At 39.2% G+C, this 19748-nt stretch overlaps 1 long non-coding RNA gene across 2 annotated transcripts; it reads left to right on the top strand.

The window, feature by feature from the left end:
- The first annotated feature begins 198 nt into the window (after window positions 1–198).
- Window positions 199–19216, top strand: LOC311068685. 2 transcript variants are annotated; one of them, XR_014603416.1, is made up of 5 exons: window positions 199–369; window positions 2026–2183; window positions 2817–2881; window positions 5432–5465; window positions 9073–9316. It is a non-coding gene; the product is annotated as an uncharacterized lncRNA (long non-coding RNA). The 2 variants fall into 2 exon arrangements; XR_014603415.1 differs by lacking the exon at window positions 9073–9316 and adding an exon at window positions 17350–19216 and having other exon boundaries at window positions 202–369.
- The last annotated feature ends 532 nt before the right edge of the window (window positions 19217–19748 follow it).

The raw sequence follows: 19748 nt of genomic DNA, 5'->3' as shown, positions 1-19748 counted from the left end.
TGACTTTGCTTAAATTCACTTAACTTTCTCCATGCAGTGCAGTACAACTATCCCTTTAAAACAGCATTTACTAAATCACGCCGCTTCACCAGTCAGCGTAACACGCCGTGTTCTTAGCAATGCGCACTTGAACATATTTTTGTAAAAAGTCACAACAACAAAAAACTAATAAAAACGAACGTCCGAAGCGAGTCTTGCCTTGAGACAGCAGATCTCTCCCGGCAGATAAAGCCGTAAAACACATCCTCCCTTTCCTCTCCTCTTGTTTTTGGATCCCGCTGACTTCTGAGAAGCTTTTATTGCTTTACCGTTCACAGATGACCTAGCGAGCTGCCAACATCACTCCTGACGCAAATTCTTATCCTAAAGGTAGACAACTCTTAAAATACCTTGTTGCAGTTTCACGTGTATCTTTCACAGAGAAGAAACTCTGAAAATGCAAAATAACGAAGAGAAATGCTGATTATAAATGCGCATGTAATCAAATATTGAAATGCATTTACTTTACACTATTTTTTTTTATGTGTGTGTGTTATGCATATTAGGATATCCCATTCCTCTCACATCAACTGTGTTGGAATCACTTGTGTGTCAAGTCTTATTTTTCAGTGAATATACAGTATGGCATGTGGCGTGATAGGGTTATGAAGAGCTGCATGCTTGAAATTTTACTCTTTATTGAAGTCCTGTTAATGTTTATATTTCTAGGTTCCTATTATTTATTTTTCAGGTTTCAGGAAGGCATTCTGTGCCCAACACCCTGTCTACTGGTACAAGAAATTACTCTGATCCTTGTTATTGTTATAGTCATATTTTGGGCACAAAGGTGAGGTGAGGTGAAAAGCCACATTAATATGTTTAGTTTCAATTAAATGCACAAGTGAGCTGTACATTATACAGGAAAATACAAATTTAGTCTATCTACTTAAAAGTTTCACGTTTGATTCAATGTGTCACTTGCCATTTAGATTCTTGTAATTCTTTGTGAAATTTACTTTCTGAGTGACAATGGAAATGCAACACCAAATCTTTTGGGGTCACACTTTAAATTAGGGTCCAATTCTCACTATTAACTATGACTTTTGCCTCAATAAACTCCTAATTACTGCTTATTAACAATAGTTGTTAAGTTTAGGTATTAGGTAGGGATTAAGGGATGTGGTCATGCAGAATAAGGCATTAATAAGTACTAATAAACAGTCAATATCGTAATATGCATGCTAATAAACAATTAGTTAATAGTGAGAATTGAACTCTAAACTAAAGTGTGACCCCTTTTTTTGTGCTGAAAAACAGTTTATTGAGGTGAAAATCCACATTAATATGTTGAAGCAGGTTTCATTGGTTTGGACTGTGCCGTGTGCTGGACTGACTGTTTGGCTCCAGGCTAGGATTTTTGTCCTCCATGGCTTTTTATTATGCAATTTTAAGGCTATGAGGAAAAACTATGTGGTGAAAACAAGCATCCTACACAGTGAAGACAGAGCCGCATAATTCACTCTGAATGCATCAACTGTCAAGCGGGCTGTTGCTCACTCTGACGTGAAACATTCTTCTGTGAATATGTTTTCTTGCATTAAATGATGGATTGGAAGAATTGTAAATGAATCTCAGTGTCACTGACCGGACGAGATCATGCAGAATCTGATTCATGACTAGAATTTTACACTGACGAGACTTTCGTGATCGTCTCTTGACAGCATGTCATTTTTAAAGCACAAGGTTTGGTAAATAATATGCATCCCTTCACTTCACTCACAATTCACTTGGTGATATAATCCTTCATAAGGGAGTGAAAAGAAGCGTTGATTTCCTGGAACGTTTCTTTTTCCTCCATTTCTTCCATATACAGACTTGAATGTTAATCTTCTAAAGAAAACATGACTGGTGTTTCCTCATGCAAAAGTTGCATAATGCTAATGTGTTTTCGAGTTGTTCTGAAGAGGTTTTAATGCATTAAAAGTAAGGACTGCTTTTAGCACACATTCTTGGACTGTTAAACATGACTGTATGCTCTCTTCACAGTAAACAGTGAGGCCTCGACTGGGTTGAAGGGAAAACTGGATTATCCCTGGAGTCAAGCGATGTTTTTTGGAGGACATCCAGTCTGTGCCTGCTCCACTGAAGCTCTGAAAAACATCCCGGCCCGAACGGCACCTTGCATGATTCAGTACCAGGCAGAGGTCGTTTAGCATTTTTCATTTTGATATAAGATACGTATGCATGAGTGTTTACATTGGCAGTGTGTCTCAGAGTTGGGTGTTATGCACATAATCCTTAAAGGAATAGTTTCTGTTACTGAAACAAAGCTTATATGACTAACACTTGAAAAATATGAGCATATATGTGACCCTGGATCACAAAACCAGTCACATGTCGCACGGGTTTATTTGTGGCAATAGCCAACAATACATTGTAGGGGGCAAAATCATTAGGATATTAAGTAAAGATCATGTTCCATGAAGATATTTTGTAAATTTCCTACTGTAAATATATAAAACATTAATTTTTGTGAGTGAATGCAGCACAATCGCCAACATAAATGAACAACTTCAAAGGAGATTTTCTCAATGTTTCGGTTTTTTTGCACCCTCAGATTCCAGATGTTCAAATAGTTGTATCTCAGCCAAATATTGTCCTATCCTAACAAACCACACATCAATGGAAAGCTTATTTATTCAGGTTTCATATGATGTATAACTCTCAATTTCAAAAAATGTACCCATGTGACTGGTTTTGTGGTCCAGGGTGACAAATGGAATGGAAGTCTTCACATATAAGCACTACTGTGCTGGTAATTTCATTGTGTTTTACAGATGTTTTACAGACCTTTACGAAAAAGAACAGTTTCTTCAGAAGTCTTTCTGTGTTCAGCATGAGGGTGAGTAAATGCCTGAAATGTTCATTTAATTCCTGAAACATCTTGTGTCTTCAGGGAAGAGCTCCCCAACTGTGATCATATCATATATAAGGACATCAGAACTATCTCAGTCGATGAAGCCGAGCTATATTTATCTGGAATAAAGAGGAAACCTGGAAGATTAATTCTCCACTGGTTCCCTCCAGATTTTCCTATGTGTTTTTATAATGTTGCTTTTCAATTTATGAGTGAAATAAGGTCTGTGCTAAACATAACTTGAGGAAATTTGAAGATTTTGTTCTATAAACTAAACCCCAAACATTCTTATAGTTACTTATTAGAAACTACGATTTAAAAAAAGAAACATAACAGCTTCAAAATTCACATTTTAGATATGTGTGTGTGTGTTATGCTGTAGAACAATAGTATTGTCAAGTTATGTTTACTCACAGACCTTATTGCACTCATAAATTAAAAACCCATTAGAAAAACCCATAGAAAAATCTCGAGGGAATCTCTGGCGAATGTTCCGGGTTTTCAAAAGATCAGGAAGTAATACGGCTTTAATATTCATGAATCAGAACATGTTTTACTATTGAATTTACCAAATTTTACAGGATTCAAGTACGAGTCGAGAGAGAAGCAACAAAAACATTCCAGATTCAAAATTTATTTCACTTCAGTTCCTCCTCAAGTCTAGATAATAATTAAGATTTGAATTATTAAGTCTATTTTGCTCACCAGGGCTGCATTTATTTGATCAAAAAAACTATAATATTGTGAAATATTTATTATAATTTTAAAGAAACGTTTTCTATGTGTATATATTGTAAACTATAATTTATTCCTGTGATCAAAGCTGAATTTTCCGCATCATTGCTCCAGTCTTCAGTGTCACATGATCCTTCAGAAATCATTCTCATATGAGGATTTGCTGCTGAATAATAATGAATAACAGACGGTCATTATTCAGTCGAAATAAATGCATACAGGTTCGGAACAACATGCGGGTGAGAAAATAAAGACAGAATTTTAATGACCAAACTTTTTTGGAATTTAAAGGACCAAACACCAAAGATTTTTGAAGATATAAACATAAAGCTCATTTTATTAGTCATTATAAATGTGGAAATGCATCAGAAAACCAGACAGCAACCAAGACGTCAAGCAATTTCCCTTTCCAACATGTTTCGCAAACACACTGCGGTGAAAGTCTTGTTTTACTTTGATGCTGTGATTTTTTTCAGCAGAGCTGAACGAGTGTGTGTGTGTGTGTGTGTGTGTGTGTGTGCAGTGAGTAACTGTCTGTCCCGTTTCTGTCGTCGTGTGATGTCATAGCTGATGCGCTTGTGACTAAAACACACAGGGCTGGAATCGTTATACAAACATATGTACTTTTTTAATAGTCTGTGCATAGATTATAACTCATAACCCTTGTCTGGCTACCTTTTCTACAGAATAAGGGTGTTAAAGTAAACATTTGTCTAAAAATAATTGTTCTGGTCAACAGTGTGTCACAGAAAGTGTTATTTTAGTATAATTTATATACTATCTATAATTTTTTTAAAATTTAGTTTAAGTTTTAGTACTTTTGTTTTGGATTTAGTTTTTTTAAATTAATTAAATCTGTTATTTCAGATTTGTTTTTTTATTCATCATTTACATTTTTTTTGGTTTAAGCTTTTTTAAGTTTAAGTATATCAGAGGTCGCGTTTGGGTTGTAAAAAATCCGTCAGAATCTATTATTACGTCATTTAAATTTTCATATTTTAATGATATCATTAAAATATGAAAATTTAAATGACATGTAAATGGGTTGTTTCAACCCAACTTTGGGTCAAATATGGCAAACCCAGCCATTGGGTTAGATTTTTACATTACATTTTTTAACCCAACGTTTGGGTTTGTCCATATTTGACCCAAAGTTGGGTTAAAACAACACTGTTAACAATATTTAATAACAACACTGGTCACAGATCATATTAAACCAGAAACATTCCTTTAAATGTCAATGTTCTTACTTTCTCTATCATACATTTCATCATAAATAGATGGCATGAAGTTTTTTATAAATTTGAAAATCCATATTTCTTTTGGATTTTTATCTGCAGAAATGTTTTGGGTTCTTAAACGGTGAACAAAAACATGCAATGCACCATGTTTGAAATATAAAGACTTAACTCTGTATAAGTTAAAAGTGAGGTTCCCATAACAGCTCATTCAGAGTCAGAACACTACATTTCTTTATACAACTTGACATAATTTACTATATAACTAAAGGTCGAAGGATGTTATTCATCACTGATGAGCAAAACTGTCTTGGGAAGAACGCTGATCTCAAACACAGATATTCCTGCTCATAATTCCCTGAATAGTAAAAGCATCCAGGGGTTTTTCTTCTGAAAGTAGGAACAGATTGTTATTATGAAGCTTCCAATAGGACAAAAAAAGATAGTGATTTTAGCAGACAGTACAATAATTTGTGTTAGTGATGTATATTATATTTGTGCAAACTATTGTTTGGAAAAAAAAAAGAAAAAAAAAATCTAAATATCATCTTTTGTGTTCTAGGAGAAAAAAGATCTGGGTTTGGAACGATATGAGGGTGAGTAATGATAATGACAATCTTGCCAAGTGCTAAATGTGTGTCAAAGTTAGTCAGAGGATTTATAGCCCGATGGGGTGTGAATATGCTCCAATATGGTGCACAATAGTGTTTTTGTTTGAACCACCCAAGTTCAAATCCGGTTCTGGTATCTCGGACCTGCCTGTTTTCTTCCTTATAAAATAGTTTAAAGTTTGATCAATGTTCTCAATTCACCAGGAGTAACTAAATAACTGAATATATTGGACCCTTCTTAATAGGGGTGTAACAATATATTGTGAAACAATATATCGTAATGCAAAAATATGTATCAATATGTATTGTGGATAGTGACAGTATATGTTGTGTATGGTTCACCCAAAGTGAAAATTACTGCGCGAGGGGAATTTTTTTTAAGTTTTCAGAGTTTTAGTGTCAGTACATTAAACTGTTATATATAATGTATAATAATGCAGTATGGGAATATTTGTGGGTCCTGATAATGCCAAATGTCTGTTACCAGTAAAATGTGGCCTACATTATTTTAAATATATCTAGTCAGTGAAAGAGTGCAAGCATATTTGTTTAAAATAATTCAGTATTTTCAGCTTCAGAATCATGAATATTGTTATTCTGGTGTCTCTATTGTCCTGTGCTTTGGGTTTCCAGCACCAAGTCCAAGACTATTCATTTACACACACAATGTAAAACCAAATTTAGCATTTTAATCAACAGCAGGGCTGCCAACTTTTGAGTTTAGCTTGACTCAAAAGATTGTGGGAAACATAAACATTTTAGTAACTAAACAGCATTTTATTAGGTTTAGTGAAAACATGTTACAATGTTTAGCCTACATGGTATAATTTCTGGTAAGCTACGTTTTTTTTATTGCTTGACACAAATTTCACGATTTAATTTCATTTCCATTCAATTCTTGTGATTTGATTCAATATAGACTCATTTGGATAAATATTAGGTGTTACAACAATACAGCTGGTAGTATTATTTAAGGTTAAAAATAGCCTAACTCAAATGCATAAAACATAATGCGTTTTTTATTATAATAACAACTTTATTTAATGATGTAAGGTAAGGTAAGGTTACCATATAGCCTATCATTAAATAAAGTTGTTATTATAATAATAAAAAAATATATATAAGTAAAAATAGAATAAATATGTAATATAGTGCACATATTTAGCAAAATACTCTCTATAGCTCTTTTTTTCCTGGCCAACTAACGTGCTATAGCCTATATTGTCATTAAATGGCTTTCCTGAGGTAAATGTTATGTGACATAATTGTTTTCCAGTTGTTTTAATGACCCCTTTCTGCGGTTGAAAAACACGGATTGATCAATATTATGTATGAGGGATATACATTTTGATAAGTTGTTCTGTATTTTTCAACATTGTTCATTCGTGTTTATTTACTATTAGCTAGTAGAGATGATCGGTTCACGTGCCGCTAGCGATCTGTCACGTCACATTTACAAGCGCCAAAACGGTATTTATTGTTTGAATTTCGTAATAGAATTGACAGAATCTGAGAGCTGAGTTTTTTTTAAATATCATAACTAACCTGGGATGTGTTTCCCGAACAACGACGTAACTCACTGCTTAACTAACATAGTATAGCATCGTTGAAGAAATCAGCTAGCTAGTCACGACTGTTTCCCGAAACCGTGTTGTCGCAAATTGGTCGTTCAACCACGTTGGTTTATGACATCACGCACGTGGTGGAGTAATAACTTCTTTTATTGAATCTGTTTGAGATCGAATTAACACTAGATGTTTTGCTATAAACTACAGACATCTGAGGACTATTTCTCATTTTTCTCAGTTATTTTGCTTTATTTCCAGATTCAATCATAGGCTCGTTCTTACGCACTAGAGCACGTTCACACATGCACACTCTTCAAAAACTACGCTTTAAATCTCTTGACAAACTAAAAGACGTAAATGACATTTATTCTAAATAAAATACACAGATTGTACTGAATGTCAGCTTGCTTATTTTACTCAAGATAGGGATTTATTGAGTCCACATGTCATGCAAACTAGAAACTATACTCTTCTAACCACAGGTCGACACTCTCGTTCCAACTACACAACTTTGTGATGCTGTTTGCGAATGTTCATTGGAACGATGGTTTCGGGAAACACTGACTCGTTGAACTATGGTCACCGTGATTTTGCCAAGTAAGACATGATCCTGGATCATAATATTTTGTTGATCCTGGAATAACATTCCTGTCCCAAAATTTAGTCCTTACCCTATTCCTACCTCTAAACCTAACCATAACTTTTCCCTAAAATCAGAGGGAAATGATAGGTGAAATAACACTGATGTTGAAGCACCTCACCCTGGGTCTAAGCCTAAACTTGACATAAACTGTAAACTTGTCCCTCAAATCTGATTGTTTGATTGGAAAGTTGTTCCAGGTTCTAACATTTGGTACTTGGTGAAATCACGTTCACCTTGAACTACGCTGATAGCGACGGAACTTCCGAACATAGTTGGCTAACAATGCTTTTGGGAAACACACCCCTGCTCTGTCTAGTCTGTCGGTCTCCGTGTCCTCTTTTCTTCACGATTTCTCTGTGCGTGAGAAAATGGATGTGTGGCGTGAGAGCATGTGAAAAGTGTCAATTGCGTGAGTGCGTGAGAGTTGTCAGACCTGATCAACAGTAAAAATGTTGTTTTTGACATGAGGGGATCATTACACCCCTGCTTCTTAATGATCCACTTACATCAATGCATTTGGCACACACTTTCATGCACATCAACTTGCATTGCACTGCACATTTATCTGTATGTGTTTGACTTTAACAGTTTAGCTACAGGAACACATTAACACAAGCCAAACACAATGCTTTTCCCTACAGACGCATTTGCTTCGCTGCTTATGCACAATAGCACTATACATTATAATACAAGCAGGGTTTTCCTGTTTCTTGTTTGCCACTCGTGTTGCCATGAGGCGCTGAAGCCGAAACATATTTTGAATCACCTGTTCTCGAAATACCCCTGGATGACCTTACAGGCGCGTCCATAACTTTTAAAGCATTTGGAAAGTGACAATAGTTTCCCTTGATTATTTCGGTGTAGTACTTGGGGTTTAGGAAATGACTCCCTCCCTAAGGAATTTCACTTTTTCGAATCTATTGATGAGTTAAGCACTAGTTTTGTTTGGTTATAAATAATTGTACAGCATCTGCAAGCTCCATTTGTCCAAGCTATTGTTTTTAACGATGTGTCCTCTGAGAAGCGGCATTGAAAATCGTGTCGGATCATAGATCATTCATTTCTCAAAAGTGCTGTTAAGTTCCCGAACACATTCATGGAAGCCGGTGAAAGGTTGTTGATGTGAGCTAAACACAATGTTAACACAAAAAACACTGATGTTCTGGGATTTGTTTGTATTCGCATGTACTAAGGGATTTTACACTTCTCAGTGATTTATATTTTCTTGTTAGTAGAACAGCAAGTCATTTCTCCAACTTCAAGATTGTTGAATATTGAAAGTCTATTATTTTTAATGAAATGTCACATTGCCACCCATTTTATTTTTGTAATGTGATGTAAAACAAAATATTCAATGAAAAATGTTTGTTTTATCCATCAGGTATAAATTGGATGGAAAAGTGTTTCTGCAAGACATTTCAAAGGCATTTTATTTGTAAGAGTATTTCACTTCATCTGCAAATGAATCTGGAGAGTGGAAAGCAATAAAATAAAAACAGATGGACATTTTGTTGACTCGATATAATGTTTTAATCTGAAATAAAGGTTGAACAGTTAAGAAATTAATTCATCCAATAAAATGAAAGCAACCTTTCCAAGACTTTAAAATTGCTCTTTAAAAAATGAAAAAGTAGCTTATAAAACTTTATAAGCAATTTGGAGATCCAAAACGCTGTAAAGACTTTAACATTTACAAATTAAAGACACTTTTCACCATCTGATCAATTCCTGAGTACAATCCTACCCTACACTTTTGTTCTGTTACATTAACTAATATTGTGTGTAATTGTGTGTAGGTCATGTGTGGCTACATGAATTTATATTAGTTATTTGGGGTCTTCACTTTCGCCTCTGGTTTGCTTAGTTGGGGACACTTAATATTTAGCAATATTACTGATTTGACTGACACTATTGGACGAGAGTTAAGTTGATGATGACATCAGAGCTGCTTTATAGATTAATTGAACTCATTTCATATTTGATGATCTTTAAACAGTTATTGAACAGAACTGAATAAACACTGAACTGATCTCAGCTGAACAATGACACTTTTTTTTTAAGAGCTGCTTAACAGCAGAATTGAACTCTGTTTGTTTTAAGGACAGATTTTGTCAATATATTCTCAAAATGCATTTCTAAACCTCACGTGGATCTGGACTTCATGGGTTTTGTGCCATGTCCAAGGGCAACACACAGGAGTGGAACATCCCATAACCGTGCCATCTCTGTTTCTGGACAAAAAGCTGGCATTTCCTCAATGATACTGTGTCTGTTTCCTTAATCCATCTCCCGGCTGTCACACACAAGGCTATTCACTACACAAGGCAACTTCTGCCTCATGCCAACTTTAAAGGGTAACTCTCGCCAAAATGCAACCTTGTTAATCTACCCGAGACAAACTTTCGTTTAAAAGCATAATTAGAATGGAAACGCCACTTTTAAGTTTGACCGTATTTTCGTTTTTGGTCAAATGGCCTTGTGAATGGGAGTGAATGGGGCACGACTATGATAGCATCAAAAATCGTTATTTTTAAAACACTAAGAAGGCTCGACACAACATGAAACTTTGCTCTCAGTATCACCAGAGGCTCTACACATGAACTCCAGCATTGAGAACATTGTTTGTGTACACAGAGTTTACTAAAGAGAAAGATTTTGAACAACTCACTGTCTCTGTGTCGCCTGCATTTCAGCAGTCAAAAATAGTCGATCTCCGAATACGAATGAACTGACTCTGAATTTTAGTATTGCTTCTGAGGATCCTTTTTCAAATACAAGATCAATATTGATTTTCACTAACGACAAAACAGCAAATTATCCGTGAATATATATTGAACTAAGCTTTAGGAGCTTTCCATCTTTACTCTCCTCCCTGTTACGGAGATCGACTATTTTTGACTGTCAAAATGCCGGCGGACACAGAGACAGTGAGTTGTTCAAAATCTTTCTCTTTAGTAAACTCTGTGTACACAAACAATGTTCTCAATGCTGGAGTTCATGTGTAGAGCCTCTGGTGATACTGAGAGCAAAGTTTCATGTTGTGTCGAGCCTTCTTAGTGTTTTAAAAATAGCCATTTTTGATGCTATCATAGTCGTGCCCCATTCACAAGGCCATTTGACCGAAAACGAAAATACAGTCAAACTTAAAAGTGGCGTTTCCATTCTAATTATGCTTTTAAATGAAAGTTTGCCTCGGGTAGATTCACAAAAAGACCCTAAGTGGCATTTTGGCGAGAGTTACGCTTTAAGTATGACCAATGAGAAGCCTGTACATTGCGGCACTGGACCAGAAATGACGCATTGTCACTCATTTCTGATGAGAACAGTTACTCATGATATATTCCCTGATCTGTGCGCATTTGTGCCTGGGGACCATCTGCTCTAATGCAAGAGGGATTTGCCAAAGAATATGAACAGTTTATTGCGGAAACCATGTGTTAGTCTTTCTCTTGAGAAGTTGGATTTTTGTGGATTTGTTTTTCTTTTCCTGTAGCTCATCTGGTGGCAATGCCAAATCATGGGTTTGATTCCCAGGGAGCAAAAACTGTTTCAATTTATCTCTTGACTGACGTCGCTTTGAATAATAAAATGTTGGCCAGATGTATAATTGCACATGAGGAAGAATAAGCAAAAATGTTATTCAACAGAGAGGAAGTTGAGATAATCTCTGCAGGATCATTGCACATCTCAAAATACAAATGTTTAAGATTTTTTTAATGTTTTTGAAATAGATATATACTCACCATTTATGCTGCATTTATTTGATCAAGTAGAAACAGTAATATTGTGAAATACTAATACTATTTAAAATAACAGTTTAATATATAGCAAACTGTAATTTATTCCTGTTGAATAAATCAAAGCTAAATTTTCAGCATCATTACTCCAGTCTTCAGTGTCACATGATCTTTCAGAAATCATTCTAATATGCTGATTTGCTGCTTAAGAAACATTTCTGATTATTATCAATGTTGAAACAGTGGAAAATGTGATACATTTTATTTTCAGGATTCTTTGATGAACAGAAAGTTCAAAACAACAGCATTTATTTGATTTGAATCTTTTGTAACATTATAAATGTCTTTACTCTTGCTTTTGATCAATGTAATTGGTCCTTGCTGAATAAAAGCTTTAATTACTTTCTTTTTTTTAAAAAACAGTTGTGTATTTGATACAGATGTTTGCCAAACGATTACTTTACAGAAGAAGGAATCTGGCAGCAGCTCCATGTAAACCTTATGGGAAAGAGGAAAGTTAGAGGATTATGTGGCGATAGCTGAAATGATCGGAATGTGGAATGTGATTCATGGCTCAGTTCTTCCACTACAGATACGCTGGTATTTCTTGGCCAAATATTCAGGTTCCAAGCAAAAAAGAGAATCATTTCAGTCAAGCAGTGTGGGACTATAATCATTTTGCATTAATAAAGAATTGAACTGCACTGTCAGTATTATTTCAATAATTTTTGTCGTATTTTTACACAAACTTGATCCAGCTGACAGGCCGCACACTGACACATGCAACTTATTATGAAGTGCATGCCAGAGTAATTTCCACCCATCATTTCCAATCAGTCAAAGACCACCAGACACTCCCACCCTACGCAGAGTTAAGATACCAGTGCTTTTCACTCAAGCTGAGTTCAATCACATGATGTTCTCGCTTTGAGTGTTCAGACGTAAACAGAATGTGTTTTCACGGGCTGAGAATAGTTGCCAGAAGGAGATGCCAGACAGACTGTTATTCTTCTCTGACAACAGATACATTTGCATTTAACTAGAAACAAAAAGACTAGTCTGTTTAATGCAACTCAGGTTAGGTTAGTTGTCAGAAGGGAAGTTGTTATTTATCTCAGTCTAGTTCAGTTGCACAAATGTTTGTTTTCTCTCACAGATGTGGTTTCAAACACTGAGAAAAAACAACAACAACTGGTAACACTTTACAATAAGGATCCATGACCATCAATGAACGTCAGTTAACTACATTAGTTAACTAAGATTAATAAATGCTGTAGAGGTCTTGATAAATGTTTGTTCAAATTAATTTCAACATGTACTTATTCATCAATAAGTGGCCATGGCACTCTTTACGATTAAAAAAGCCTTTATTATTTCATGACTACACACAGGAATGAAATAATGTGTAGCCATGAAATAATACAGGCTATTCAAGTGCCATGGTCAACCCAGAACTTTATTGATGGACTATGTATGATATACCCAAGACCATAGAGCATCTTTATTTTAATACTCATCTGAGGATGCATTCTCCATTATTGGACTTTGTTTGATGTACTAATGCATTTTTAAAAATCTGTATCTGTTAACTGTCACTTGTGGCTGTATAAGTAAGCACACAAAGAGGAATAGCTCAATAAAAACAGTCTTTAATCCAATAATCCACAGGGTAACACTTTACAATAAGGTTCATTAGTTAACATTAGTTAACTACCTAAGTAAACATAAACTAAGAATGAACAATACTTCTACAGCATTTATTAATCTTAGTTTATATTAATTTCAACATTTACTAATACATTATTAAAATGGTGGAGCCATGGTGGAGAAGCCCTCAATGACACTATGGTGATGACTGATGGAGTCAGAGACGACAGTAGAGGAGTCCTAGATGGAATGGAGGAGATGGAGACCCAAGGTGACACCAGAGATCTGGAGGTAGACTTGCAGGCTCGCGGGGCCGAGATGGAGACGGGTGCTCGGCAGACCGGGGGAGATTTTGAGGGAGCGAGGGCCAAGGCAATGCTGGAGGGAATGGGCTGCCAGACGGAGCAAGAGGGATGGAGAGATGAGGCGCAGTAGAGTTCTCAACGGGTCGGGTCGGGTTCGGGTTCGGGTCGAAAATATAATCAAATGAGTCGGGTCGGGTCAGACCTCGGGCTGGAGAGAAGAAGATGGAGTTGGTGAAAAGTAAACTTGCCGCAGCTGAATTCACCGTCGCTACTACAGCCTATTTATATATTTAAAGTTTATTGTTTCAGTTGTTTGTATTGTTTGTATTGTTAAAAGGCGTGAACATTAAAGGTTGATTTGAATTCCCGTCTGCTGGTCATGATGATACGTGTATGAGAAAAAAAAAATCTGACGCAGCGTCGGGCCGCGGGCCGGGTTCGGGCAGATAATTCATGTTGATGTGTTGGGTTACATCGGGTCCGGGCTTTAAAAGCCACGGGCCGGGTCGGGTTGTAATTTTCAGGCCCATTGATAACTCTAAGGCGCAGCCAGTAGAGTGGAAGACTGTGGTGTAGTAGGGGCGAAGGGACAAGGGACCCTGGTGGAGTCCGAGGACTGACGAACCCCGGTGGGGCTAAGGGAATGTGGAGCCAAGGAGACGCTGTAGGATCAGAGGGTCGAGGTGGAGTCAAGGGCTCTGAGGATTTACTTGGATCCAGACGATCTTCTTGCCAGGACGGATCTGGTGACTGGAAGCTAGACCAGGATGTATGAGTAAGGGAACTGGAGGGGACCAGTGGAGGCTGGGCTGACATACTGGCTAGCTTTGGTAGAGGAGGTGGAAGAGAAAGGCTGGATAGGAATCAGGAAACTCTGAGCTGGGCAGAACCAGCGGGGGAACGGGAAACTCTGAGCTGGGCAGAACCAGCAGGGGAACGGGAAACTCTGGGCTGGGCAGAACCAGCAGGGGAACGGGAAACTCTGGGCTGGGCAGAACCAGCGGGGGAACGGGAAACTCTGAGCTGGGCAGAACCAGCAGGGGAACGGGAAACTCTGGGCTGGGCAGAACCAGCGGGGGAACGGGAAACTCTGGGCTGGGCAGAACCAGCGGGGGAACGGGAAACTCTGAGCTGAGCAGAACCAGCAGGGGAACGGGAAACTCTGGGCTGGGCAGAACCAGCGGGGGAACGGGAAACTCTGAGCTGGGCAGAACCAGCGGGGGATCAGGAAACTTTGGGCTGGGCAGAACCAGCGGGGGATCAGGAAACTTTGGGCTGGGCAGATCCAGCGGGGGAACGGGAAACTCTGAGCTGGGCAGAACCAGCGGGGGAACGGGAAACTCTGAGCTGGGCACATCCAGTGAGGGAACAGGAAACTCTGCGCTGGGCACATCCAGTGGGAACAGGAAACTCTGGGCTGGGCAGAACCAGCGGGGGAACGGGAAACTCTGGGCTGGGCAGAACCAGCGGGGGAACGGGAAACTCTGAGCTGGGCAGAACCAGCGGGGGAACGGGAAACTCTGAGCTGGGCAGAACCAGCGGGGGAACGGGAAACTCTGAGCTGGGCAGAACCAGCGTGGGAACGGGAAACTCTGAGCTGGGCAGAACCAGCGGGGGATCAGGAAACTTTGGGCTGGGCAGAACCAGCGGGGGATCAGGAAACTTTGGGCTGGGCAGAACCAGCGGGGGAACGGGAAACTCTGAGCTGGGCAGAACCAGCGGGGGAACGGGAAACTCTGAGCTGGGCAGAACCAGCAGGGGATCAGGAAACTTTGGGCTGGGCAGAACCAGCGGGGGAACGGGAAACTCTGAGCTGGGCAGAACCAGCGGGGGAACGGGAAACTCTGAGCTGGGCAGAACCAGCAGGGGATCGGGAAACTCTGGGCTGGGCAGAACCAGCGGGGGAATGGGAAACTCTGAGCTGGGCAGAACCAGCAAGGGATCAGGAAACTTTGGGCTGGGCAGAACCAGCAGGGGAACGGGAAACTCTGAGCTGGGCAGAACCAGCGGGGGAACGGGAAACTCTGAGCTGGGCAGAACCAGCAGGGGATCGGGAAACTCTGGGCTGGGCAGAACCAGCGGGGGAACGGGAAACTCTGAGCTGGGCAGAACCAGCAGGGGATCAGGAAACTTTGGGCTGGGCAGAACCAGCGGGGGAATGGGAAACTCTGAGCTGGGCAGAACCAGCGGGGGATCAGGAAACTCTGAGCTGGGCAGAACCAGCGGGGGATCAGGAAACTTTGGGCTGGGCAGAACCAGCAGGGGAACGGGAAACTCTGAGCTGGGCAGAACCAGCAGGGGAACAGGAAACTTTGGGCTGGGCAGAACCAGCAGGGGAACGGGAAACTCTGAGCTGGGCAGAACCAGCGGGGGATCAGGAAACTCTGGGCTGGGCAGAACCAGCAGGGGAACGGGAAACTCTGAGCTGGGCAGAACCAGCAGGGGAACAGGAAACTTTGGGCTTGGCAGAACCAGCGGGGGATCGGGAAACTCTGGGCTGGGCAGATCCAGCGGGGGAACGGGAAATTCTGAGCTGGGCAGAACCAGCGGGGGAACGGGAAACTCTGAGCTGGGTAGAACCAGCAGGGGATCAGGAAACTTTGGGCTGGGCAGAACCAGCGGGGGAACGGGAAACTCTGAGCTGGGCAGAACCAGCGTGGGATCAGGAAACTTTGGGCTGGGCAGAACCAGCGTGGGATCAGGAAACTCTGAGCTGGGCAGAACCAGCGGGGGATCAGGAAACTCTGAACTGGGCAGAACCAGCGGGGGAACGGGAAACTCTGAGCTGGGCAGAACCAGCGGGGGAACGGGAAACTCTGAGCTGGGCAGAACCAGCGGGGGATCAGGAAACTCTGAGCTGGGCAGAACCAGCGGGGGATCAGGAAACTCTGAGCTGGGCAGAACCAGCAGGGGATCAGGAAACTCTGGGCTGGGCAGAACCAGCAGGGGATCAGGAAACTCTGAGCTGGGCAGAACCAGCGGGGGATCAGGAAACTCTGAGCTGGGCAGAACCAGCAGGGGATCAGGAAACTCTGGGCTGGGCAGAACCAGCAGGGGATCAGGAAACTCTGGGCTGGGCAGGACAAGCAGGGGATCAGGAAACTCTGGGCTGGGCAGGACAAGCAGGTAGAGGGGAAAAAGGGAAACATCCTCTCTAAATTCATCCATACAGTAAATGTCCACAGAGACCGGGTCCAGCATTACCTCGACAGCAGAGGTGTGGGCAGCGCTCCACTCCATGCTCTCGAACTTCAAGAGCAACCCCACAGGAACGGCCGATGTAGCCGGCACACACACCGGGTCAGACTCTCTGGAAGGCTCGGGCTCTCCGTCTGCAGTGGGCTCATGCGTAATCTAAACCATTCCACTCCGACAACCTCGTGTAGTGTGACAACATGCCCCGCATGTTAGGGACACTTTAGGTGTTTAATGAACTGAATCTTAATTTTTTTTTCTTAAGCAACAATGGCTTAAATGTTCAATAGTTTTTAAAGCTTTAAACCTTGTGTCTTTACAATAAATTATATACTTTGAAAAATGTGTGACTGCTGACCCCGGTCTCCACTATGAAGAAATTAATTCATGTCATTGCCCTTTTGTTTTTGGTATTAAATGCTGTAATGATATAATTTCACTAGTGCGTCACTAATGAGTGTAGCGTGATTTCGTAAAATTTGGGGACATCGTCATCATCATCCACATCATCATATTATTATTATTCGAATTCTCTTTGTTTTTGTGGTAACCTGGCAGCCAAGTGTGATCTCCACCCAAACACTGCATCGCTAACGCTGACTCTCTCGGATATTAGTCGTTGCTGTCGTAGTGTGGCTTCATGCAATATGTTACATAAGCACACAGACAGCGGTCATCATCTGACACACGTGCTTCATCAGTTTAGCCAATGTCCCAACCCTGGGGAATACACACTGATTTAACCGTGTTTTCTTTTTTTTTCACATCCCACAGTCTTCCTCGCCGATTCATAATGCTGTTTCTGAGCTGTGATTGAGAACAGATGTTTTGGCCTCTCGTGGACACAGAGATTCCTGTGCCGCCAAGAACACCCTCACAAACATTACTATTGCAAAACCTGACATCCTTTAGTACACGTAAATAAATGCAAATGTCCAGTAATGTCACAACACATGAGCTGGACATCTAACCAGTTCCATATTTGCATCAAAGGCTGTATTGCATTTCTTTCCATTATTGCTTCTGTTTTTGATGATTAGTAGCAGTAAAATGATCTCTCTGAAAACATTATTAAAGCCAGTGTTGTCTATAAATCTTCTCGGCTCCTCAAAACAACACATAATTGCAATAAAATATTTTAATGACTGATATTTGGCACTTTTTTTGTGCTGGCGTCTTTTTATTTATTTATTTATTTATTTTTTGGAACATGTGAACGTTTTTTTTTTTTTTTTTTTTTTTTTTTAGGGGGAAAATGTTGGGAAAGTTTGTTCAACAGTGATCGTAACTAAAACCAAAACCTAAAAAAAGTTAAATGTACAAAAACACACACTGTATTTCAGCTTGTTGTCGAGGCAAGAGTTCTTATTTTCATTTTGTTACCTTGATGTACTAAAATAACAGACTAAAACTGAAATAAAAATAAATAAAAATAAAATAAAAACAAATGTCAAAAACACAACAAAATTACTAAAACTTTAACTTAAATTAGGATTAATTCAAAATATGAATGAAAACTATAATAATATCTCAAAACACTGGCTGTAAAATAATTAAAAGCTAAAAAAAGCAACAGACAAATATAATTGCAAAGGGCAAAACGAATCCCGCTTTATGCAACAATCAGAAAGCATTTTAAAGCTCATAATGAACAACACTGGATGTCGATTGCATATTAAATATCATTGCATTATGTAACACTCAATAAATATTTGTAAAGTGATGTTTTTAATCACATCCACCCACAGAACTGTGAACAATACTCTCCTGTCTGACATGCCATGAAAATGTCCTGCCAATTTGTAGACTTGTACCTCATATAAAATGCTGGCAATAGCAATGGTAACAGTTTATTTTGATAGTTGACATTATATTCTACAGTAACTTTGCAACTATATGTCAACTAACTGTTAGTAGACGGTTAGGTTAGGGTTATAGGGTTAGTAGAATACGTTGACATGTACTTGCAAAGTTAGGCTATGTGTTCAGACTGCAGGCAAAAGTGGCCTGCAAAAGAGAGACTGAAGCCTGGCGAACAGAAGTGACGTCCCGTCCAAAGACCCGCAGTGTGCGGGAAACAATAAAACACACTGTTAGTTTTGGAGAAATCTGCACCATTGTTTCACATTGCTGTAAACAGAATGTTAATCTTTACGAAAATATTGAGCTAATATGGACTAGATAGTCCAAAAGAGACTGAGGAGATAAGATAAGTCTGAGGAAAACTGATTTTGCACTGAGCTGGTTTGAGAAAAACATGCTGTGTGAGGAATAAAACACTCTTTGGATGTCAGGCCTTGAATCCAACCAGAATCAATCCAACTTTTGAAAGTTTATAGATGTTCAGTGTTTATTTCAACACTCATAATATCAGTGATCAAATAAATGTCAATTATCTAATAAAATCCCGATACTGTGCTTTACTGCACAATGTTTTCATCACTTACCAACACATACAGATGAATAGGGTTTCCCATCATAAGCATTCAGTTTTAATTAGGCCTAATTAATTTTTATCAGTCAAGTAGCTTTATGATTAGAAAAAATTAAATAACCCATTAAACATGAAAGTATTATGCAAACATTAGGTGTTTCTCCTTATATAGAACCTTTTTTGGCATGAAGTGTTCTTTAGAATTGAGTCAAGAACAATGGAATTTAAAACCCCATTTAACCTTTTTTTTTTCTAAGAGTGAGTTTTAGCAGCTGATGCATAACATTCACAAACCTTTTCACGTGGCTGTATTGCACAACAAGCTGGTGAGTGTGTCGATGCTTTAGAATTGATTAGTTCTGCATTGTGTTTCCTCAGAAAGAAAGAAAGCACAAGCTGTTTCATAGTGCAGAAACTCACAAAAATGTAGAAGTTTTAAAGGGTTTCGTGTCATTCTGACCCTGTGTAAACTTTTTAAAAGAAGTCACTGCTAAAGATAGCATCTATGTAAAGCTCTTTCAAAAACAAAGTTCCATTAAAAGTTTAAAAGAAGTCACTGCTAAAGATCACATCTATGTGAAGCTCTTTCAAAAACAAAGTTCCCTTAAAACTAATAAAATCTCAAGGCTGAAAGAAGCTTTTGCTTTGACTGTTTTTAGCCTGTGCCTGTCTCAGACCGCTACCATCATCTGATGTGTGTTTGACCTGCGCTAAACCCTCGCAACCAAATTAAACTCAG

The sequence above is a fragment of the Abramis brama genome (genome assembly GCF_963993115.1).
Source record: "Abramis brama genome assembly, chromosome: 18".
NCBI classification, from domain to species: domain Eukaryota; kingdom Metazoa; phylum Chordata; class Actinopteri; order Cypriniformes; family Leuciscidae; genus Abramis; species Abramis brama.
This window is presented reverse-complemented; position numbering and strand designations above follow the sequence as displayed.